This window comes from Podarcis cretensis (genome assembly GCF_951804945.1).
Source record: "Podarcis cretensis genome assembly, chromosome: 17".
Classification (NCBI taxonomy): Eukaryota; Metazoa; Chordata; class Lepidosauria; order Squamata; family Lacertidae; genus Podarcis; species Podarcis cretensis.
In genome coordinates this window covers 9,479,170-9,504,145 of record NC_137187.1, presented here as the reverse complement: position 1 = coordinate 9,504,145, position 24,976 = coordinate 9,479,170, and the positions used below count along the sequence as shown (strand labels likewise).

Sequence of the window (24,976 nt, the reverse complement as noted above, 5' to 3'; positions counted from 1 at the left end):
GACTAGATGACCCTTGGGTCCCTTCCAACTCTATGATTCTATGACTATAGCAAATACTTTGAAGCTGGGCACCAGGCTGCGCCCCCTTGACCTGTCCTCCAAATGGCCACGTTCCACACACTAGCCAATCAACCTGGCTCTGCCCAGTTCTGGCACACACCCCTCTGGCATTTTTGCTAAACCCCAGGTTGGCAACCCTAACGTAAGCACTGCAGATTCCAAAGGCTTCCGCAGCAGCCCCAGACACTTAATCCCCCCCCCCCTTGGTGGGGTTTTCAGCCACAGGCATTTATACTATAAACTCCCTGCACACCGCCCTCGCGGCTGGATAGCCTGACACATATTAAACAGGGTCTGATTCTGACAGCTGCTTCACACAAAAGGAACCGGGCGCGTTCTTTGTAATAAAAAAAAAAAATAGAGCTGTAGGCATTCAGGCCTTCTCAGGATCAGTGCTTTGATTCAGTATGTGTAGTAAATTTCTTCACGTCTCATTCCCCCTTTTCTGCTCCATCTTTTTGCTACAAAGAGGAGCAGCTGACCCATACAGAGGAGCAGCCGTGGGGCTTCACCACTCTGCACCAGGGGTAGGGAAATGGGATGTGGATGCTTCGCTCAGAATGGCTAGAGCAACGTTTCCCCCCCCCCTTTCTGTGGAAATGGAGTGGCCCGTGGTCCCCCCTCTGCCCTCCCTCTGCTCAGAATGAAAGCAAAGGCTGAAAGACCCACTGCTTTGAATGAAGTTTGGGCAAAGTTCCTGTAGCCACAGATGTACACATATGCAGCAGCAAGAGCCAGACCCGCTGCCTCAAATCCCTGTGCTATCAGGGCAGGAGATGCGGGGAAAGGGAGGGGGAGGGGGGCTCCCTCATATGGATTTTGTTTCAAGGCTCTGCTGAATGTCTCCATTTATTCTGCCACAGGATTTTGCTGCGCACGCATTTTTAATGAGGGCTTTTGCTGCCGCCGCTGCAAACTTGCAAGAGCATCCTACTGAAAACAAAAGTTCAGATGGGAATACAAAGCGGCAGCTCCCAAAACACTGCCAGCACCACCACATGCACAATAGGCTCATATAATCGCAATTTTCCAGTTGCCCCCCCCCCCTTCAGACAGAGAAAGTCCTGCTTTTCAGGTTCCTGCCCCTCACGAAATCCCCATTCCTGTTTGGCCATTTGGATGAAGCATCAGCCTGCTTTGAAATTTCTTCTTTTTGTGCGCTCTAAAATCCTCCCCCTGCCCAGGTTTCAGCATCTTCCCCTTCCATCTCTATAATTTAGTTTGGGCAGGGTGGGGTTCCTGCGCATATATGTAATTGCATGTACAGGGGCACAAAATGCACTGTTCCTCTTGCAGCACACCCCTTCAGGTGGTAGCTGTGGCTGAGCGTGTTCAAAGTTACAGGAGGCTTTTCTTTAATATGCCAGATTCACTGAAGGATTTAAGATTCTATTAAATGCAACATGTTTGTGTGTTGTGGCCTGGAGGGGTGAGATAGAAAAATAGATATCGTCAGTTTACTAACACACCCTGTTTCAGAAGCCAGCAACGGACAGACTTTTGTGGAGCAACGCAACGCAACCTATAGCTGATGCAGGAAAGCTTTCAACAACATGTGCCCGTGATGGTTTGAGAAAGTACACAAGCGCCTCTCTTTCTCTCTTTGTCATCTGAGAAATGGTGGATGGTATGAGCATGCACAGACCTATTTTTGCTTCGGAGTGGAGCAATTGGGGGGGGGGGGGAGCAGGGAACGCACCTCTGAGCTGGCAAAGTCAGGCCTGTGGTGTTGAGATACATAAAGAAACGAAAGATGGAAAATTCAAACTAAAACGCACAAAGAATCATATGCATCAGGCACTCCAGAAAAGCCCTCAGATATGTGCATTGTCAAGTCTGTGTATACAAAGTACAAGGGGGGGGGGAGGGGAGGGTGAATTTTTTTGAAAACAAAAGGCAGAATGAAAAGCATAATCCATGTGATAAATCCCCTTTTCTGTGGGGAACATGTCAGGTCCTGAGGAGAGAAAGGCCTGGAATGTGCAGGGCAGACCACACAAACCAAGGAGACAAAACCACCCATGAGGGCGAAGGGAAGGAGGGGCGAGCCAGACAAGAGGAATGGCGCTGAAAGGGAAAGAATGAACAAGATAGGCACAAAAGAGGCTGAATGGCACAAAGGTCCAGGGAGAGGGAACAAGAGCAGCATGCAGAGAGGGGACAAGGCTGGGAGGAGATGGGTGGCTCTGCAGAAGAGGTGGGAATGGAAACAGGTAGCAAAGCGGCGAACACTGGCAGGGGATGAGGAGAAGAATGGGAACCAAACATAACACGCTCCAGACAGTCCCCAAAACATAACAGCCAAGCCTTTCCAGCAAGTCTGACTTAACACTGGGAGTTCTGCAGCACTAGGCGCAAATTCTACCAAATGTCTGTGGCTCGCAAAATTTGAATGTACTCGTTGTGCTGCCTCACTTTGCTATTCAGAGCTGCCTGCCTCTATTCCACAATTCCATGACAGGGCAGAAAATGTGATTGGTTTTTGCCATTTTTTGGCAAGATAAATTGATAGGATACACAGAGCTAGCATATATGACAGTGGGGGGGAGGGGAGAAACCAAGACAAGACTCAAATAAAAGATACCGGTAAGTGGAAATACTTGGGAGAGTATTTAAGGAGATTTGTTGTTGTTGTTGTTGTTCAGTCGTTTAGTCATGTCCGACTCTTCGTGATATAATATTTAAATTAACTTACAAGTAGGAACAACAGTGTGAGCAGCAATTACTAACAATGAGGGATATATATGTAGGATGAAATAGGACGGAAGAAAAGGATATGCAGCAAAATAAGGTTGCCATGGAATGGGAAGTTCTGAGGGAAGTGATTTATTATGGAAAATGTATGATGCATATTCAAGATATGAAAAATGTATAAAAAAAAGAAAAAAAGAAAATGTGATGCGTTTCCTAATTGTCACATAATCTGGTAGCGAAAAAAATCCAAAACCACTTTTTTTTTAAAGGTAGGCATGGGGGTCTAGCTCTTATAGCAAATGCTGACCTGAAAGTTGTGATGGGAAAACTCTTTTGGTGATTCAGTTGCACCAATACAAAGCTATTTCCCAAGGGAAAATAGCTAACTTCCCCCTCAAGTCTGAATATATAACCTGCATATTAATTAAATTGGGATTGTTACAGGATCCAGACGCCTGCCTTTCCCTTCTTCCAGACTTGCCTGGTGATTGTGGCAGTGGCATCCCAGCAGAGGTGGATTTTAGGGGGCATGACCAGTTCGCCTCCAGTGGGTGCTGAGCCAAGACAGCGCCACAGGGGGTGCTGCAACCATGACATCAAAGGAAAGGCAAGAGGCGGGGGGGGGGCACCAAATTTTGGCGTTGCAGAGGGCACCACTGAAATTTGAAAGCCCAAAGGCCGTCGCTGATCCCAGACACAAGGACCTCTGGGAAAAGTAGTTTCCACGCCACCTGTTCATTGTATGGACTTAGGCATCCTGTAGAACTATGTTTCCCAGCATCTTCAGTACGAGAACACTGTAATGGCAGCATTCTAGGTACTGGGAAGGAGACTTCACACAGAGGCTGCATACGCATTACAATTTACTGAGATTCCAACACACTCCCATCCCTGTTTGAAGCAGTGTACACATGAAGTTAGCCACAACCAATCTCTGTCCTGTAGTTTCTTTTAAAATACTGCTCTTTGATGTGTTTCTCTTCAAACCAGGTTCCACCTGATTTGAAAGCGTAAGCCACATTCACTTTGTGGTTAAGCTGAGGTGTGTCCCTTTGAGACAGCTGTTGCACACGTGCAATGACAGCTTCCCAAACAGGAGGTTGCAGGCATGGGTGTGCATGCATGTACAGGAACATGGCACTCGTATAACGTGCATTGTGGCAATGTATATAAACTGCAGCAGAAGAAGAGTGTTCATTAATGCTCTTGAAAATGCACAATTGATTTCATAATTTTAGGGCATATTCACAAGTAACACTGAACACTTTCTATAGAGGAACGTGCCATGTGGAGTTGCCAGCAATGAATCTCTGCAACTGAGCATTTAACAGTAGCTTGGCATATAGACATTTGCTAGATAATGTGTTTATCACCTTGCAGTGAAAAGGTTCACCTGCTGAATTTTATACATCAGATGCTAAAAGGGTTAAGGACAGAAGAAGCTGTGCTTTTTTATGGTTTGTTTTGTAACTCTAGCCTCTTGTGAACTGTGTTAGAATGGGACAAAAAGTGTTGAGAAATAGTTTTTATTTGCACAGACTCTCTGGCTAACTTAAGTTTTATGTATGGACTCACAGACAAGAGAGTTGTAAAAACTGGTTCAAAAACAACGTACTTAAATAAGAAAAATAATTCAGCAGAACATTCTTTGCTTTGCACTAATTTAGGATCAATTTCATAAAGAAAGCAATGAGCATCTTTGTGCTGTGTACAAACAGGCGAGTTTAGAGGCTTTGAAAGCAGCCCCTCAAACACAGGAGGAAATTCACACCTAGAACCTTCACGGTTAACGACTCCACTTCCAATGGTGTACCATGTGGCAAGGTGAAGATAGCTGCTTAAGTAGTAGAATTTAGGGCAGAGGCACGGGACCTGTAGCCTCCAGATGATGTTGGATTTCAATTCCCATCAGCCCCAGCCAGTATGACCAATGGTCAGGGATTATGGACGCTGTAGTCCAGTAACCCATGGAAAGTCAAACATTCCCTATCCTTGATTTAGATCAGTGTTTCCCAAACGTGGGCCTCCAGCTCTTTTTGAACTACAATTCCCATCATCCGGTCCTGCTAGCTAGGGATGATGGGAGTTGTAGTCCAAAAACGGCTGGAGACCCAAGTTTGGGAAACACTGATTTAGACAATAGACAAAGGCAGGAATTGATGTCTGAATAGTAGGGTGAGACTTTCCAAAGTGTTAGTCTTAGCATAGGGTTAGGGGTGGGACATCATTGGTGGGTTTTCCTTCAGTCAGCAAAATGTTTTGGACCAGCAGTAGCGCAATAGTGGACAGCCAGTTATGCATTGCCAAAAACAACGACAAAAAGATGACTCCAATTTGAATAAAGTTTGCTTGTGACTTTTCATATGTAGAGGTGCAAACTTAGAAATAATTACATGCGATCTAACTGGAAATAAAACGTACCTCACCATGGTGACCTTACTACTGAGGGTCAACTTCAAATCTCTTGCTCTCCGTTTTTATGGTTCTTTGTTGTTTTAACCAAACTTGGACTGAACAGCCCTCGGATAGAGTGTTGTCTTCACATAGAGGACCCTCCTCTCTGACAGTCCTTCAGATTAGAGGTCTGTAAAGTAAGACATAAGGCCACTCAGTAGTGTAGAATCACATAATCATAGAATTGTAGAGTTGGAAGTGTTCCCTGCGGGGCATGTAGTCCAGTTCCCTGCAATGCATGCATCTTTCTTTCTTTCTTTTTATAAATATTTATTAGAGTTTCCAAATTGATACAAAAAACAAAAAGAAAAACAAAAATACACAAAAAGTGACAAAAATACAAGAATACAAAATTAAAAGGAAAAAAAAACAGTTAAAACAAATATAATTTCCATTTCTTATTTCCATTAACTTGTTTCCCAGACCTCCTCTCACCTCCCCCTTTTGTATTCCAGTTCAATCTTAACTCAGCAAATCCTTATTATCACTTATCATAACTTATTATAACTTATTACTCAACCTTTACATTACAGCTGGTAACCACTTAATTTCTGTCCAACATCCCTCTAATGTCCATTTATTTTGCAATACCACTGCAAGTAGTCTTTAAATTTCTTCCAGTCTTCTTCCGCCGATTCTTTTCCCTGGTCTCGGATTCTGTCTGTCATTTCTGCTAGTCCCATATAGTCTATCACCTTCATCTGCCATTCTTCCATGCAATGCATGCATCTTTCAAGGCCGAGGGCATAGAGTCCTAGAGACCTCTAGTCTTTAAGAAGCAGTGTTGGCCCAGGAAAAGGGATCTAGTTCAGCTCCCAGAAAGTCTTTGTTTTGAGACCTACCGCAGCTGCCAGATATAAGTTACTGTATATGTCTGTTTAAGGAATGTCAGTTCCTCAAACCGTACTAATTTGACTTAACATTAAACTCAGACAAGTTGTCAAAGTTACCTTTTGTAGAAAGCCTTTAATAAGGTTAATCTGAACATTCAGATCTTGGCCAGATTTCAGTTTGAACTTCAGGGTTTTTGGAAGAAACAGAACCACTTGCCAAATCCTTCTGACACTTCCTGGAATTTGAACAGTGTCCTGACATGGGCTTTTAAAAGCCTATCTTCCAATCCCTTTAAAGCTTTCCACACATATATGCACAGAAAGAGCTGGTTTAACAAGTGAGGATTAAAAAAAACACCAAGTGTGTGTGTGTATTGTTTTATCTCTAACCCGCCTTTTGTCCTAAGCAATGTCCTCAGGGCAGCTTACAACAACAATATAAAGTCACAAAGTTTAAATTAAAACATACGGGTCCTGTCATTTGGCTGGCAGTGGCGGGGCAACAGTAAAGCCTGCTCACCTTGTCATTTTAAGAAGAAAGCAGCTTGCCAGTTTTCTGACACTGGGAGCTTATGAAAGGTTTTAATGAATGGAGAACATACATATGTACATATATCCTAATTCACCTATCATCTGACTGGCAAGAGAGTAGATGCCTTTCAATCCCCGCCCCCTCTGTTGGGTTATAGCCAACTTTTTTATTAAAAAAACAAACAGAGGAAGTTTTGAGAACACACTTTTCAAAAAAAAACAACAACCCAGAACAAATAGTAAAGCAACTGTCATTTCAGTTCATCTCTGGTTTTGCATTATTGCTATGCTTTGTTTACCTTTTAAAATTATACAGTGGTACCTCAGGTTAAGTACTTACCGGTAATTCATTTCGGAGGTCTGTACTTAACCTGAAACTGTTCTTAACCTGAAGCACCACTTTAGCTAATGGGGCCTCCTGCTGCCGCCGCGCCGCCGGAGCACGATTTCTGTTCTCATCCTGAAGCAAAGTTCTTAACCTGAAGCAATATTTCTGGTTTAGCAGAGTCTGTAACCTGAAGCGTATGTAACCTGAGGTACCACTGTAATCACAAGTTGTAAGTTTTGGTACTGGCACCCTGCTTCTGAAGACGTGACTTCCTTGAGGGAGAATGTTTCAGTCTCAGTGCTGTACCTTCAATGCTGGCCTCCCTCAGCCCCTCCTATTTCGCAACCGTCGTGAACTTTTCACATGCCTGGTGCCAGGTATGTTTGGCCTCCAGACAAAGGAGCTTTGACATGTACACACCTGCATTTCTGGAGCGAAGCTGCAGTTCCCAAGGGTTGAATGCATACATGCCGTCTACATTATCTCAAGCATAATCACTCAAAGCTGTTTATAGGTATAGAATCCTTCAAGCATTGTCCTATGTACCCGAGAATCACCTCTTATGGCACACACCATCGCAGCAGCAACATTGCATACTGCCTTAGTTTATGCCCATATTCCCCATCACTGCTACTGAAGTCACCTGCTCTGTAGCTAGGTTAAAAAAAGTAGGTGACACTGTGGTCTAAATCACTGAACCTCTTGGGCTTGCCGATCAGAAGGTTGGCGGTTTGAATACCCGCGACGGAGTGTGCTCCTTTTGCTCTGTCCCAGCTTCTGCCAACCTAGCAGTTCAAAAGCACGTCAGTGCAAGTAGGTATCTAGATTAGCACATTTCAGCAAGCAACCCAACGTAACACAGAACAGCAACCACCAAACCCAATACATAGACTTAGCAAGCGAAGCTTTGTATGACATGGAGTTAGTGCAATGGGAAAAGCCAGTGTGGTGTAGTGGTTAGGAGCAGTAGACTTGTAATCTGGTGAACCGGGTTTGATTCCCTGCTCCTCCACACGCAGCTGCTGGGTGACCTTGGGCTAGTCACACTTCTTTGAAGCCTTTCAGCCCCACTCACCTCACAGAGTGTTTGTTGTGGGGGAGGAAGGGAAAGGAGAATGTTAGCTGCTTTGAGACTCCTTAGGGTAGTGATAAAGGTAAAGGTAAAGGTAAAGGTACCCCTGCCCATACGGGCCAGTCTTGACAGACTCTGGGGTTGTGCGCCCATCTCACTTAAGAGGCCAGGGGCCAGCGCTGTCCGGAGACACTTCCGGGTCACGTGGTCACCGGAGGTGCTTTCAAACTGCTAGGTTGGCAGGCGCTGGGACCGAGCAGCAGGAGCGCACCCCGCCGCAGGGATTCGAACCGGGTAGTGATAAAGCGGGATATCAAATCCAAACTCTTCTTCTCTTCATCGCCTGCTCGATTTATGTAAGTTAAGGCCACTGAGAGGCATAAGACAGGAGAGAGAGTTTGTGCTGGCCACCAGGAAATGGCTCTCCCCCCCCTCACCTATCTTGCTCTACCCGCCAGCCCTAGAAGCCTTTCCCAGACCATGACTTTAGGAACAACAAAAGCAGCTGGGCAGGGAGAAGAGGAGCTCAGGGACATTAAATACATGCGCATGCACACACACACATATGTGTGTGTGTGTGTGTGTGTGTGTGTGTGTGTGTTGTGTGTCTTTGCTTCTCAGTTTGCAGTGTTATTTTATGCATGGTGACTTGCTGTTATTTTTATTGATTATAATTTAGAAATTATTTATTGTAATTGTTAAGAGTGAATTTCTGTTTAATTATTATTTGCTGATATTTATTGTGTACTATTGTATTCTAATAGATTATTGAATATTACTTTATTGGATATAAGCTGTTTAATTTAAAGTTAGGCTTTTATTATGAAATCCTTGGATTGGGTCCTATTTTTATAAGGTGTGCGATCTTAGCTGTTTCATCAGCTTGTAAACTGCCTTGGGTACAGTAATATAGGAAGGCGGTATGCAAATTAAAAGTGAAATGAAATGAAATGAAGAGCAGAGGTGGTGCGTAGAGGAGGGATGGGACAACCCTGAAAGCAGCATCAAATGGTGTAATCCCTGTAGAGCAATCTGCTCCTGGGCTCACAAATCTGGCAGTCACCCAACAAAAACCTAGACTTGTCCCAATCTTCCTGTAAGCAGGGACTGCAAACTTCTAAACTGTCTCTTGTAGCATTTGCCTTCGACAGGAACTTGATGTGCAGATATCTGCAGGAGAGTAGCATCTCTCACCCCCTAAGGCAGACTCTTCCATTGACTCTCGAGACAGACAGATGCCAACAAATCTGCTTAGGGCAGAAGAGCAGGTTAGGTTATTATTTTTCTGATCAGTTGGCAATGCTACTCTGAAGCCCACCTATTGTGTTACAAATCCTACTGATGAGCACAGCACAGTTCTCCCAGAGATATCAAGATCCCTGTTGCTTCAGGATACCAGCCAAGTGCATTCTGGCTGGTTCCCTAATAGGGCAGCAGGTGTTCCACAGAGCCCATCATCAAGGCTGGATAAATAATTAAACCTGCTAAATATGCTATAGTATCATGGGATAGACCTCGGGCCAAACCACACATGATATTAGTCACAAGTTTCAAGATGTGTGCTTGGCTGCTTTCGTTATTATAATAATAATATAATAATAATTTATTATTTATACCCCACCCATCTGGCTGGGTTTCCCCAGCCACTCTTCCAAAGGAAGAGCAGCGGTTGCGCCCCAATCTGAAAACATGCACCCGATCCAGATGAGGGGCTGCTAGGCTGGCCAGGTATAAAAGAAGAGAGGGCCCCTGCATCTTAATAGTTGGGTAAAGGGACCCCTGTCCATTAGGTCCAGTTGTGACTGACTCTGGGGTTGCGGCGCTCGTCTCGCTTTATTGGCCGAGGGAGCCGGTGTACAGCTTCCAGGTCATGTGGCCAGCATGACTAAGTTGCTTCTGGCAAATCAGAGCAGCGCACAGAAACAGCGTTTACCTTCCCGCCGCAGGGGTACCTATTTATCTACTTGCACTTTGACGTACTTTCGAACTGCTAGATTGGCAGGAGCAGGGACCAAGCAACGGGAGCTCACCCTGTCACGGGGATTCGAACCGCCGACCTTCTGATCAGCAAGTCCTAGGCTCTGTGGTTTAACCCACAGCGCCACACGCATCCCTTAATAGTTGTGTAAAGGTAAAGGTAAAGGTACCCCTAACCATCAGGTCCAGTCGTGACCGACTCTGGGGTTGCATGCTCATCTCGCTCAAGAGGCCGGGAGCCGGCGCTTGTCCGCAGACAGCTTCCGGGTCACGTGGCCAACATGACTAAGCTGCTTCTGGCGGACCAGAGCAGCACACGGAAACGCTGTTACCTTCCCGCTCCCCGCCGGAGAGCGGTCCCTATTTATCTACTTGCACTTTGAGGTGCTTTCGAACTGCTAGGTTGACAGGAGCTGGGACCGAACAACGGGAGCTCACCCCATCGCGGGGGTTCGAACCGCTGACCTTCTGATCGGCAAGTCCTAGGCTCTGTGGTTTAACCCACAGCGCCACCCGCATCCCTTAATAGTTGTGTAGAATCATATAATTGCAGATGACCCGTGAGGGTCATCTGGTCCAACCCCCTGAAATGCAGGAATTTTTTGCCCAACATGGGGCTCGAACCCACAACCCTGAGATTAAGAGTGTCATGTGCTACCGATTGAAAAGGGAATCTCACCAGGTGCAGCTTTCATTGCATGGTGGAGTTCCTTCTTCTACACAACTATTCAAAATGCAGGAACTCTAGCTGTTCTCCTTCCATCTGGCCATCCTAGGCACCGTGCCAGTTTTCTGCTGGAAATCACCCTCTGCCTAGAAGCTGTTTGCCCTCTGTGGTGCTGTTTTCAGTAAAAATAAAAGCAGCTAGGTTAAGCACGTCATGTGCAATTTGGCCCTTGCACTAATAACTGTATCTAGAGATCTATGGAAGTTAGTGCCTTTGGCAGAGACTTGCCAAGCCTAAGATAATCTTTTTTTTATTAAGAGAAAGAACAAGGCCAGAACACCCAATATAAATATATATATTTTACTAGCTCTGCTTCTGTGACTCTAATGGCATCCTGGAACACAGAAATTAAACAGATAAAACTTTCCCCTACCTTTGATCAGTTTTAGACAAAGGCATGCTTTCCTCCCCCATGACTATGTGCTCAAATGAAGTCTACCTCCTCACCACTTATCCCCATTCCAGGAAAACAGCTTCACCCTCTGAAGCTGTGCTATTTTTTCTAGAAAAAAAGGTGCCAGAACTCTCTATGAACACCTGCTTTGTTCTCTTATAATGGCACTGGTGCCCACCTGAGAGGGGCTGGAACTGAGTTCCTGTGAGCTCTGGCGGAAAAAAAAGCCCTTCTCAAAGGTAAGGGTTTGTTGTTGTTTTTTGCTTTTTGTTTTGCTGAGGGTTGGGGGAGGGGGAAGGCCCTGGTCAAGAAGAAGAAGAGTTTGGATTTGATATCCCGCCTTTCACTCCCTTTAAGAAGTCTCAAAGTGGCTAACATTCTCCTTTCCCTTCCTCCCCCACAACAAACACTCTGTGAGGTGAGTGGGGCTGAGAGACTTCAGAGAAGTGTGACTGGCCCAAGGTCACCCAGCAGCTGCATGTGGAGGAGCGGAGATGCAAACCCGGTTCCCTAGATTACAAGATTACCGCTCTTAACCACTACACCACGCTGGCTCAGCAATGAGATAAAAACGGTACCCTGCAAGCAATATGGAATTTGCAACTGCGAAAAGAAACAGGCAGAGAAGTGAGACAGGAGGAAGACCTGGATGGGGAAATGAGGGGCAGAAGCACAGCCAAACTAAGGGGGTCCTGGGCAATAGAGGTGTCCCATAGTTCTCTCCTTAAGCCAGGATTACAGTCACCAAAACAGAATTCCTGGTTGCCATTTGGGGGCCAGATAGCGCAAAAGTCCTTTTTTTCATATGACTTTTTGGTTCCTGAATTTTGTTCCGATGGTGCAGATAAAATACCACGGATAGAATTCTACAGCATGTGTCGCTAGTGTGTGAAAACAGTCAAGATCCGAGGATCCCCAGTCATGCACTTCCAGATGGTGGAGACATCAGGCACCATCCTGGCACCTGGGCATCTTCACTTGGTCGCAAGTGGTCAAAAGCCAGGTGCAAAATGTTGAATGGTCACTGTAAAATGTGAAGGTTCATTATTGTTTCACAAGTTGTGTATGTCCTTAAGGGCCAGGGCCAGGGCCAAGGCAAATAAGCTTGCTGTGAAACACAGCAGGTGCTGCTAGGTTGTGTTAGTTAATCTGTGTCAGCATTTGGGCATAGTATATACGGAGCAGCACCTAGATCTCCCCTTATCCTGGGGGATGGGTTGGTGGCTGGGTCATGTTTGTTGTTGTTATCTTTAGTGTAAAAGGAGTTTTTGTTTTGTTATTGAAACCTTGTTAAAGTTATTTTTGAGTTCCTTGTTATGCATGGTCTCCCCACAGCAAGCTCTCTGCAGCGCTACTAAACTGCAAATAGTCAATGTGTGGTGAATTTGAAACGCTGCTCCCCACCGATGTACGTCATCCTTCTTCACTACACCGCTTTGGCAAATCTACAATTTACACTTTACACTGGACTTACGCGCGTTTCAGGACCCACCCTAGTCCTGCGACTGTAATCCATTTTAATTGTTTTTAGTTGTGAATGTTAAAGGGTTGTAACACACCCTGGGACCTGGCTGGTGAAGGCTGGGAAACAAATGCAATTTTAAAAACGACAACTTTACAACAGTTGGAAAAGGAGTGGGGGTGCAGACAACAAGCCTTCCCTTAAGAATAGGAGTAATACAAATACTCAGCAGTGCCTTTGTTTTGTTTGTGAATCACTGTTGTGTGTGAGGCTCATCAGTCCAAACTATTTGAATTGAGGTTTCCCAGGACTCTAACACCAGAGGATTTGGGATGCTTTTCTGGCTGACTGTTATTCTGAAAAAAAACTCCCCAATTAAGACATATGCTACAACTCTACAGACAGAAGACTCCATTTTATTGCTCGGTTATTTGTGCACGGAGAATATTTATTTTCCAGCCCAATCTCCCTTTCTGCATGTTTACGTCTTATCATATATACTGTACCGGAAAGAAAACAAGATTACTTAACTAACGCTCCAAACATTAGTTGGGGCCAGCAGGGCAGACTGAAGAGACGCTGCTGCCTATGGAATCTATGCCAGCTTTTATCCCAGGCCTGAATGCTTGTTGGATCAGTGGGAAAGACTGAGAGTATTCACTCCGTTCTGTGTAAAGATCTGCAGGCCAGCTGGGTGTGTTCATTAACAGCGGCTGGCTCTGTACATACCTGAATGCCCAGTCCTGGCAGATTAATTCAAAGCTCTCGGAGCCAGAAGACACGGCAGGGTTGCTGCAGCTGCAGACGACTGGGGGGGGGGGGAACCTTTTAAACCTCACAGTCCTGGCTCAGGAAAAGGAACCTGCAGTTCAGATAGGGAGAGAGGGTGGCATGGACATGTCTGAGATTTACGAAACCCTTAGAAAGGCAAATGTTTACAGACAGGTGCCCTAATCTCCCATTTCATTACTTTCACTCCTTAGCTAATCCATTTTCCTATTCCTTGTTGCTTACGGGTAGGAATTTAGTCTGCTTTGCATTTTCATTCAAATCTACCTAATTTGCTAACGCAGCTATGTGAAACCTGCCCATTTCTGATTTTTGTTACGGAGCTGTCCATCCAACCTCCCCCCGCCCCTCCAAAATGAGAATATATGGGGAAACTTGCATAAAAATGCAGATAATAGTGAAAATAACATCAAAAGGCATTATACTAGGGGAACCCACTGGCTGGCAAAAATATGTACGGTATATTAGGGGAGATGCACACTAAAGTACTGGCGGGTTTTTGTGAGGATGTTAAAATAAAAATAATTGGCAAACTGATGCAAAATTGGCAGATTTATCCATCCCTAATTTGGGCCCATAACATGGAAAAAAACCTCCTCTTCTAAGTCCCCACCCCTCTTTCTCCCCATGAATGTTTCTTTATTGTGTCTGGCTCTGCTACTTTTAGAATGCCTTCCACTTCTTGAACACTCATCACAATTCACTACTATTTTCCCACCTGTCAATGCAGAAGTTACCAACTTCTCACTCACTTCTCACGTCCTGTTTCTTCTTCTTTTACTATATAAGAAAGAAGAAAGCCATGTAATATGCAATTATAGTTAGTTCACTGAAGGAAAAAATAATGTACAAAGTTGTATTATCTTGAAATTTACTTTTCAAGAATGATTCTCCGCCCCCTGCTCCACATGTTAGTTCTCAGTATTGCAAACCAGATGCATTTATACCAGCATATTAAATATGCATGTTAAAGCATATTAAAGAATTTTACTACTTTTTATTCAGATCCCCACCTCTTGCCTCGCTTTTCTCTGGTTCTGTTTGGGCAAGTTTAACTGCAGCCTGACACACAGAAATACAGCAAATAAAATGTTCCCTCGTATGGAAATTTCACCTGCTAAATTTATTGTTCCCAGCTACTGTCAAAGATACAATTATGTGTGTGGTTGAGGCAATCCTATTTCCACCTTGAAATATTTGCCACTGTAAAACTTACAAATATTATGCAAACAGAAGACAGAGACTTTACTTATGCAAAAGTCCTACAATGGCAACAAAAATGGTTCTAGTTCTATATTTTAATTCCCTCTTCGGTGTTCTCAAAATTGCTTCCTAGGATTGCTCCATACAACTACTTGTGGAGTTTTAGCTTCTGGTTTTCCGTTCAGAAAATCATTCCAACTTATTCCTATTATTCATTTAAACACTGCATTTTTTCCCTGGCAGGACTCAATGCAGCTTACAAATAAACTTCCTTCAATATAGTTTCTTATTCGCACAGATTTCTCACTTTCCCTCCCTAACCATGTCTTTTCATAGCTCCTTCAGCTTTTAGCAAAAAACCTGACAGAAATTCATTAGTTAAAGCTTAGGAACACCAAACGCAAAGGTGGGCCTTTTATCAGTTAGCATTCACCCCCACAAAAAAGCAGGGGAATATAAGGATGGAAGCAGATCTAAAAATAATTATTATTCTATTATCTTAAAGCGTCATCATTCCATCAGGCCAGCCATGGCTTCCCTCAAATAATCTTGGGAAACTGCAGTTTACTCAACGTAATGAAAATTGTTAGGAGACCCCTGATTCCCCTCACAGAGCTACAGTTTCTAAAAGTGGTTTAAACAACCAACCCCTCTTCCCAGGGAACTCTGACAATTGTAGCTCTGTGAGGGGAAGAGAGGTCTCTTAACAGTTATCAACACCTTTTGCAAACTCTACAATTTGATCATCCTCCTTTGATCGCTGGCAGATTTTTTTTTCCTCCCCCAAGTTGTTTCAAAACCTGCTTGACCAGAGATAAAGAGTGAAACAGCTAAGCCTGCCAAAATCTGAAAGCAGGCCTAGCAGGTGATAAAGTTGAGCTCCATGCCACAAATAGCTCCATCTTCTGTTTTCTGCCCCACAGACCTCTGCTAAAAGGACACGTGCAAAACAGGCAACTTTTGTTTTTCCTGCTTTCCTTTGACAAACTTTTCTTTTTTACATTAAATTTGTATACCACCCTATATTTGTAGGCCTCAAGGCAGTTCACAACATAAAGTTACAACATAAAAAGCACAACAGACATAATAAAAACAATTCAAACAGTCCCTAAACAATATGCCGGCCAACAAATATAAGTGCAAATACAAAATACAAAGTAACATACAGCATTTAAAAACCATTTGAAGCAATACCACCTCCCAAACAAAACACCCACCCACCCACCCAAGTTAAAAAACCCGTCCCCATAGAACTGATGTTTGACAAACCATAGGGGGACAGCCAATTCTCTTTAATTCCGTTTCCAGGCCAAGTGGTGAAAAAACTTAATTTGTGAAATTTCCCTGTGCTTTTAAAGACACAGGTGCATGGCCAGAGCATATCCTCCAGCATTTCTCAGATGAAAATAGGGATGCCCTATTCAATAAATAATAATAATAATATTGTATTCTTTATGCCCCTCAATTTGACTGGGTTGCCCCAGCCACTCTGGATGGCTTCCAACATATATAAAAACGTAATGAAACATGAAACATTAAAAAAAACTTCCCTATATAGGGCTGTCTTCAGATGTCTTCTAAAGTTTGCATAGTTACTTACAGTGCCTTTATTTACATATAAGCCAAACAAGCTACAGTTTAGAGCCCCACTCTCTTGGAGGCCCCCCAAAAAATTAAAGTGGAAAAACTGGATGAACATTTCCAAAATATAAAAAACAAATAAAATAAAACCTGCAATTATTATTTCATGTTATAGCAAGTTTCTACAGACTAGATTATGAGTCCTTGTAAATTGTGTTTGTAAAGGAACTTTTGTTATTGCCAAATGCCAACGTGTTTGCATTATTAAGTTTGTTATGAATAAAAAATCATTTTAAGTCAGAGCTTAATAATTATTTCACTATTAATGTACTTCTTCATAATTGTATTTCACTATTAATATTATACTTCTTAATTGTATTTCAGTTCAACAATTACTTTGATAAAATACATATTTTGTTATGTGAAAATGGCTTTAGATACCTGTGAGGTCCATAAATGACCATATAGCATATATTCAACACAAAGAAGCAGCAACAATTTGTTGTTGACAAAGGACAGCTGGACATATAAAGGGCTCCATTACTTTCAGTAGCTTAGGGCCTCAACAAACCTAAATCTGGCCCTGGTTACTTACCTCCAAGGCTTGGGGGGGAGGGTCACATAACTCCATACCCTCCAACATTTCTCCGATGAAAATATAGACGTTTTAAAGAAAAACTGGACATTCCAGGATCAAATCAGAAACCAGGATGGCTTTTCTAAATCCAGGAAAATAGGGAAACCTGGAGGGTCTGCTGGGGGGGGAGGCACTCTTTACTACAAGCAGATCTTGAACTGTTTTGACCAAGGCCCCTAAACTCAGATATTGTTTACACTCTCTAGGCCAAACTAGATTACACTGCAGCTCCATATAACACTTTTCCAGCTTTCCTCCCTTTCTCTTAATGAGAAGCAGCTGCAGGAGGCTGTGAAATTGATCAGAGAAGGGGCAGTGGGTAGAAAACGGTGTTTAACTATTTCCCCAGAGGCCACTAAAACCAAAAAACCTGCCATTCCCAAATTATTTTTCCACCTGTGATAAAAAAAAGGAATGGATACCATATTCTACTCTCTTAAAAAGTAGTGTTTTATCTTTTCACTATCAAATACTGTCGTCATACAGAATAAAGGCCGATTCTGAGCTTTTTTAAAAAAAGGGGACACCTAGTGTCTGTCTAAAAGTCTATTTACAAAGGACCTGGATTTTAGGATGCACAACAGAGGTGGCAAAATATGTACAATTGTATAGATATTCAGGTGAGCATTGCAAATGTTTTACCAGTCCCAGCTCCTGTGTCTTTAACAGTAGCCTGATCTGCTCGAATTAGCAGATTGTTTAATATCTTCAAGCTGTGAAAAAGCTGAACCTGGAGGTTAGAAAGCATAGGAGTCAGCCAAATCATTTTTTCAGGTTACTTGGCATCCTTAATTCAGAATACAGTAGTATAATCCAAACCAGCTTATGAAAAGCAAGGAGGCAGGGAGAGAGAATCTTTCTCCTGTTATAGTGGTTGAGCAAGAAAATTGGTGATTAAATCAAAGTTAGTAATTGCAAAGCAATGTACATTTGGCCAATAAACATAAGTTCTTTAAAGTCTGCCCTTATATGGGGATTTTAAAGCTTTAAAATGCAAAGAAAACAGGCTGAGGATGGGATTTATAAAATACTTATACAGTATGAGAGAATGACTGGGGGGGATGCAGAAATGGTTCTCAGCATAAACCCAGAGATCTATTCAACAGATAGGATGGGGGGGAGGAATTAAAGTAGTAATTAAAAAAAAAAGATAATGTAACACAAAGGAAAGAATAATATAATACACTAGGTGGAATGAAGCCCAGATTCATGACGCCCAACAAGCAGCTGCAAACAATCATAGTACTGTACTCTTAAATGATCTCAGTACATCTACAATTTTAGTGTGTGAGGTAGCTCCAGAAGAATTGAGCAAAGCAATTTTAAGAAGAGTAGTGCATGTATGTGCATACTCACAATCAATATTATTATTATTATTATTAATTTATTATTTATACCCCGCCCATCTGCCTGGGTTTCCCTAGCTCAGGAGTCAGCAAACTTTTTCAGCAGGGGGCCGGTCCACTGTCCCTCAGACTTTGTGGGGGGCCAGACTATATTTTTTTTGGGGGGGGGAAATGAATGAATTTCTATGCCCCACAAATAACCCAGAGATGCATTTTAAATAAAAGCACACATTCTATTCATGTAAAAACACGCTGATTCCTGGACCATCCGCGGGCCGGATTTAGAAGACAATTGGGCCGGATCTGGCCCCCGGGCCTTAGTTTGCCTACCCATGCCCTAACCACTCTGGGCAGCTCCCAAGAGAATATTAAAAACACCAAACATTAAAAACTTCCTTAAACACGACTGCCATCAGATGTCTTCTAAAAGTCAGATAGTTGTTTATTTCTTTGACATCTGATGGGAGGGCATTCCACAGGCCGGGTGCCACTGCCAAGAAGGCCCTCTGTCTGGTTCCCTGTAACCTCCCTTTTTGCAGTGAGGGAACTGCCAGAAGGCCATTGGAGCTGGACCTCAGTGTCCGGGCTGATCAGTGGGGGTGGAGATGCTTAGTTTAGTGTTGGTGATTATTAGCTTTAAAACCCTAGGTTGCTTAGGTCCAGAATACCTTAGGAACTGCCACCTTACCTACTCCCAAACATCGGGCGGGTGTGTATGATTAGCTGAGTATGACAAGAGAGAGGGCCTTCTCAGTGGTAGCACCTATGTTTTGAAATCCTTTGCCTTATTATGTGTAGTTTGTCCCCCTCATTCACTGTTTTTTTGCCAGTTTATTAACACCTTTTGTTTTGGGCAGAACTTTATGTCCTAGGCCATTCCTTTATAATTTTTAAACTACTGAGCTGGTCACATTTGTAATTGACTTATACTGTTTTAAGGAATTTGTAATTTTAATAAGCTATAGGCCATTCCAGATGGGTCTCCTGCAAAATGCTGCATTTTAGGTAGTCTGTTATGAAGCGGCCTGTCTGAATTATTGCTCTTTAGAGCTTCTAGTCTCTTCAAGGCCGCCTCGCCTTTCTGCTACGTGAAGCTGATAAGAGAGGCCCTGCTTGTTAGCAAAAAAGACAAAAATGCATCTTCTATTGACAGGTGTGCGGGGGTGCATGGAGAAGAGAAAAACAGTTTAAACTTCCAGATCTATGATTCTGACTCTACACTGTAAGAACACACAAAGGGGTTTCAATCCTTTGTGTACTCAATTCAGAGATGATCTGATTGATTCTTGACATTTCTTTGGGGGTTTGGGGTTTAATTGAGCATTACATTAAGTGTGTAAAACAATTGCATTTAAAAAATCTCTGTTTCGCTAGGTACCTGCTTTTATACTGGACAATTGTGATTGTGAGACAGTGTTTCTGTAGACTCAGCACTTAGCAGGCTGAGGTCAGTTGTGTATCAGAACCATGCTCTGTGACCGAGGGTGAGAGCAGAGGGGTCTGTTCTATGGGTTCTGACATACTTCCTGGGTCCCAGGTCACAACACCCAGGTTACATTACCTCAAAGAATTATGGGAAGGGTACATGAATAAGGGTGCTGAGAGTTCTTGAATGAAAGACCCCCCTATTTCCCTCACAGAGCTACAATTCTCAGAGAGGTTTAACAATGAATTTGTCTGAGAATTGTAGCTCTGCGAGGAAGATAGGGGTCTCCTAACAATTCTTAGCACTCTTAACAACTACTACTACTACTACTACAATTTATTTATACCCCAGCCACTCTGGGCGGCTCCCAACAGAATACTAAAAACACAATAAAAGATCAAACATTAAAAACATCCCTAAACAGGACTGCTTTCAGATGTCTTCTAAAAGTCAGATACAGTCATACCTCGGGTTACATATGCTTCAGGTTGCGTTTTTTCGAGTTACAGACCGCTGAAACCTGTAAGTGTGAGTGTAGTGTAGAGCCAGTGTGGTGTAGTGGTTAAGAGTGGTAGTCTCGTAATCTGGGGAACCGGGTTCCTATCTCCGCTCCTCCACATGCAGCTGCTGGGTGACCTTGGGCCAGTCACACTTCTCTGAAGTCTCTCAGCCTCACTCACCTCACAGAGTGTTTGTTGTGGGAGTGGAAGGGAAAGGAGGTTGTGAGCCGCTTTGAGACTCCTTCGGGTAGTGATAAAGTGGGATATCAAATCCAAACTCCTCCTCCTCTTCTTCTTCTTCTTCTTCTTCTTCTTCTTCTTCTTCTTCTTCTTCTTCTTCTTCGTACCAGAACGGGTAACTTCTGTGTTTCGGTGGTTGTGCATGCGCAGAAGTGCAAATCACAACCTGCGCGTGTGCAGATGCACAGCTGCGGGTTGTGAACGTGCACCCTGCACGGATCATGTTCGCAACCCGAGCATCCACTGTAGTTGTTTATTTCCCTGACATCTTATGGGAAGGCATTCCACAGGGCGGGTGCCACTTACTGAGAAGGCCCTCTGCCTGGTTCCCTGTAGCTTCACTTCTCACAGTGAGGGAACTGCCAGAAGGCTCTCGGAGCTGGATCTCAGTGTCCGGGCTGAGCGATGGGGGTGGAGACTCTCTTTCAGGTATACTGGGCCGAGGCTGTTTAGGGCTTTAAAGGTCAGCACCAACACTTTGAATTGTGTTCGGAAACGTACTGGGAGCCAATAATGGTCTTTCAGGACCAGTTTTATATGGTCTCGGCAGCCATTCCAAGACACCAATCTAGCTGCCGCATTCTGGATTAGTTGCAGTTTCTGGGTCACCCTCAAAGGTAGCCCCACGTAAAGCGCATTGCAGTAATCTAAGCGGGAGATAACTAGAGCATGCACCACTCTGGCGAGACAGTCTGTGGGCAGGTAGGGTCTCAGCCTGCATACCAGATGGAGCTAGTAGACAGCTGCCCTGGACACAGAATTAACCTGCGCCCTCAAACTGTAGTTCCCGGGATTCTTTTAGCTATTGGATATAACAGTTGTACATTTGTATACATTTTTTTTAAAAAGAATTTTTTTTAAGCACCCCCAAATCTCTGCAAAATGCTGAAACAAAAGCATAATAGGGACAAATGTTTTATTTGGAACAAGCACCAGAGAATCAGGGTTGTCCCAGGCATATAGGGAAAATTAGATTGCCAAGTGACCAGAAAAAGAAGTGTCTGGCCTGCTCTTGTGCTTATTTTTAATGTGCGGAGATCATCTGGCAAAGGCTTTCCATGGCATGGAGATAAACATCAGCCCCTGCTAATGGCTACACATCAAGCTACTGTTAAAAGACAGCTGCAGTGAGCTGAGCAGTTGGCAATCCTATTTGCATTTTATCTCTACGCTTGCTTAAATACGCTGGAGAACTTGAGACATGGCACTGAGCATCTTAAGTTTGTTTCTTTTGTGAAAAAAACTTACCAAACACCATCAACTACTATTATGCACATTTGGCAGTGTTTATCATACTGTAAATAATAGTTTCACATCACCTCATATGACATATGCCAGCAGCATTTCTTGCCAGGTCCTCTAGAAGTTGGGAGTAATTGCTCAGTGAATGAGTTATGATTGACATTCTTTTTCCCCCCTTTTTAAAAAGTGCATTAATTAATGTTGATCTTTGCCTTGAAGAATTTGGAAATGATTGCTTTCATGGTTTCCTAATCTAAACTCTAAAACAGTGTTTTGTGTGTGTGTGTTTTTAGAGCTCATATAATCAACTGTGTCCTGTTTGAACTTCTGTCTCGCATCGCTGTTGTGAGAATAGAATTCACATTCTCTCTCTCTCTCTCTCAACATCCTCTTGGCTGTGCCTAGGACTTTGCACAAGATGGGATTATTTTTCGTTTAAATTGCCACGTTTGCCCTGTTATGTGCCAACGAGAATGGTCTTAAGCTATTTTAATGGGAGCAGGATAGGTGTGGTTCTTCCATTGTAGGGCATTGGACTAAATGACCTTTGGGGTGACCAGCTTTACAACTCTATGATTCTATGGTCTTCAAAAACACGAGAACGGCTCAGAAAACACTGGAACGCTGTAAGATAACAACGGCACCCTCTGGATGATCTGTAAAAAGTAAATCAAATCAAAATGTTTATTCAGCTTTACGCCCATCATGAAACACATCACAACAAAACAAATCAAATAAAACAGCGGACTCGTACAAGCCACAAGTAGTATAACACAGTTTACAACTCACAAGGACAAATATCAGCCATTCATAAGAAAAGTTTAAGATTAAGATTAAAATTTAAAAAAAAAAAAATTGCACTACACTAAAATCAATATCTGATGTCGTCATAGAAAATTCTTATAACTATCAATAATCAGCTAACATTCCATTCCGTCTCTTGTACGAGAGGACGGCTGTTAGGAATTTAGCAACCTGTAGGGTAATATAAGGATCCACATCTTGAAGAACCCAGGCAAGCTGTAGGTCTACTGGTTTGTCAGCCATTGGCTGGATTATGGGGTTTAGTATGCTAGCACGGGCTGAACTGTACAAAGGGCAGATAAACATAACATGACGTAGAGATTCAGATGTTTTCATTTCACAAGCACACATTGAAGGGACTTGGCCCTTAGTGAATCTATGTCTCAGCACGTTTGTTGGAAGACATTAAACCTAGCTCTAATGAAGGCATATCGGTGAGACGCGGCCATAAGCGATGTTAAGTAGGACGGAGTGCGGTAGATAGGGTTATGCCGAAATTTAACGGCGAACGGGCTCCACCACCAGCTACGAAATTTTGGTATAGCTCCGCATCATCCAGCCTTTGATTACTGTAAAAAGTAAGTGAATAAAAGTTAGCGATTCCAGGAAAGTGGGAAAGTGTGGAAAAACAACCTGTGGGGTATATCCTCTGGCTTTGCTTGATTCCTTGTCTCAGAGCAGGTCCCCATTCACCAGACCACATGCCTCATGGAGGAAAATGAAGGCCCAGACTTTCAAAATGCTGATTATTTACTGTATTTATTGCTGAAAGAAGAATATCAGCCTCCTTTTTGACCTTTGGATGTGTTGTTTTAGGCTCAAGCAACTGTGGTTGTGCTTCTGTGCCTTTGAACATGTTTTAGAGTTGCATTGTGATGCCTCAGTTGTTGATTTTAAGTGTTTATTTGATCGTGTTGTATTATTTTGTTAAGCTGTCCTGTTGTTGCTCCCTTACAGAACACAGAGTGACTCATAACTGAAATAAATGAATATATCTTGCTGGGAATTGTGGCAGATTTCTATATTTCAACCCTACTTCCTGCTAGCTGGTTAAATTGGACATGTTATTGGGGGAAATTGTGTGTGTGTTTAGTAATACTGTAGCAATAGTCCTAGGAATATTAAAGGTAGTTACGGGGTGGGGGGGAATCAAATAGTTAAAAAACCCCAGGGCAGATCTTGTTCACTGCAGAACTGGATTGTGTAGGCTTAAATTACAGGAGTTTTCATCTGAACATTAGGAGAAATTCTTTGATAATAGGAGCAGTTCTGGCAATTGAAACAGTTATCGTATTTATGCGAATCTAATGCTCCATCAAATCTAATGTGCACCTCAAATTTCAAAACCTTGAAACAAAAAAAAGATTTGCTATGTCAGCGGTGTTTTTCAAGCTTGTAATCAAATCTAATGCGCTAAGAAAGTTGTGCATGACATTCGAGTAAATACAATACTTAGAGGGGTGATTGTAGGTGTAATAAATGGGACCTGATACAGTTGTACCTTGGTTTTCAAACAGCTTAGTTTTTGAATGTTTTGGCTCCTGAACGCCGCAAACCCAGAAGTGACTGTTTCGGTTTGCGAACTATTTTGGGAAGCCGATCGTCCGACGGGGCTTCCGCGGCTTCCAACTGCAATCAGAAGCCGTGCTGTGGTTTCCGAATGTTTTGGAAGTTGAACGGTCCTCCAAAACAGATTCCGTTTGACTTCCAAGGTACGACTGTAGTTGCAAAGGAAGTGCAGTTACAATTAATATCACTAGGTGGCGCTGACTAGGTGGTGCTAGAGAGTTACATAAGATTAGAGGTACAAAAACCAAAGTATTCTTTGTTATTCAGCGGTCTGAGTGTGCGTCTTCTCCTTCATATGCAGCACCCAGGGCAATGGCTCCTGAGGGCCAAGGCACTGTGTCCCTCTGGGCTGGTCCCCCTCAATGTTCAGAGGGCCCTACTCACAGAAGATCTTCAAGCGGAAGCTGGAGGGCCAACTGTTGATGATGTTGTAGCTCCAAGGTGGAGATCCCAAACTGTGGTCTGTGGATCACCAGTGGTCTGCATGTTTCATTCAGGTGGCCCACATCATGTCCGCATTAAATTGTATTTTTAATTGCATTTCTATTGCTGCTTTTATTTCTTATGTAACTGCATTTTTAATGTATTACGATATGAATTCAGCGAGCGCCAATTGTAATACAGTGGTATCTCGGGTTACAGACGCTTCAGGTTACAGACTCCGCTAACCCAGAAATATTACCTCGAGTTAAGAACTTTGCTTCAGGATAAGAACAGAAATTGTGCTCCGGCGGCGTGGCGGCAGCTGGAGGCCCCATTAGCTAAAGTGGTGCTTCAGGTTAAGAACAGTTTCAGGTTAAGAACGGACCTCCGGAATGAATTAAGTACTTAACCCGAGGTACCACTGTACAACAGAAGAAGAAGAAGAAGAAGAAGAAGAAGAGGAGGAGGAGGAGGAGGAGGAGGAGGAGGAGGAGTTTGGATTTGCTATCCCGCTTTATCACTACCCTAGGGAGTCTCCAAGCGGCTAACATTCTCCTTTCCCTTCTTCCAACAACAAACACTCTCCCACAACAAACACTCTGTGAGGTGAGTGGGGCTGAGAGACTTCAGAGAAGTGTGACTGGCCCAAGGTCACCCAGCAGCTGCATGTGGAGGAGTGAAGGT

At 43.4% G+C, this 24,976-nt stretch overlaps 1 protein-coding gene and 1 long non-coding RNA gene across 3 annotated transcripts in view; one reads left to right on the top strand and one right to left on the bottom strand.

Annotated features, from left to right (window-relative positions):
- LOC307206250 (ephrin type-B receptor 5) overlaps positions 1-14,101 on the bottom strand; it is a 164,076-nt gene extending 149,975 nt beyond the window's left edge. The window contains exons 1-3 of the mRNA XM_079959249.1: positions 14,040-14,101; positions 13,262-13,394; positions 5,176-5,338 (exon numbers count right to left, since the gene is read on the bottom strand). The gene's annotated coding sequence lies outside the window, so the exon portion shown is untranslated. The remainder of the gene's footprint in view (positions 1-5,175; positions 5,339-13,261; positions 13,395-14,039) is intronic.
- LOC307206589 overlaps positions 1-24,976 on the top strand; it is a 90,995-nt gene that overhangs the window by 60,757 nt on the left and 5,262 nt on the right. For both annotated transcript variants that reach the window (XR_013834391.1, XR_013834392.1), the window contains exon 2: positions 21,981-22,161. This is a non-coding gene — a long non-coding RNA (uncharacterized lncRNA). The remainder of the gene's footprint in view (positions 1-21,980; positions 22,162-24,976) is intronic.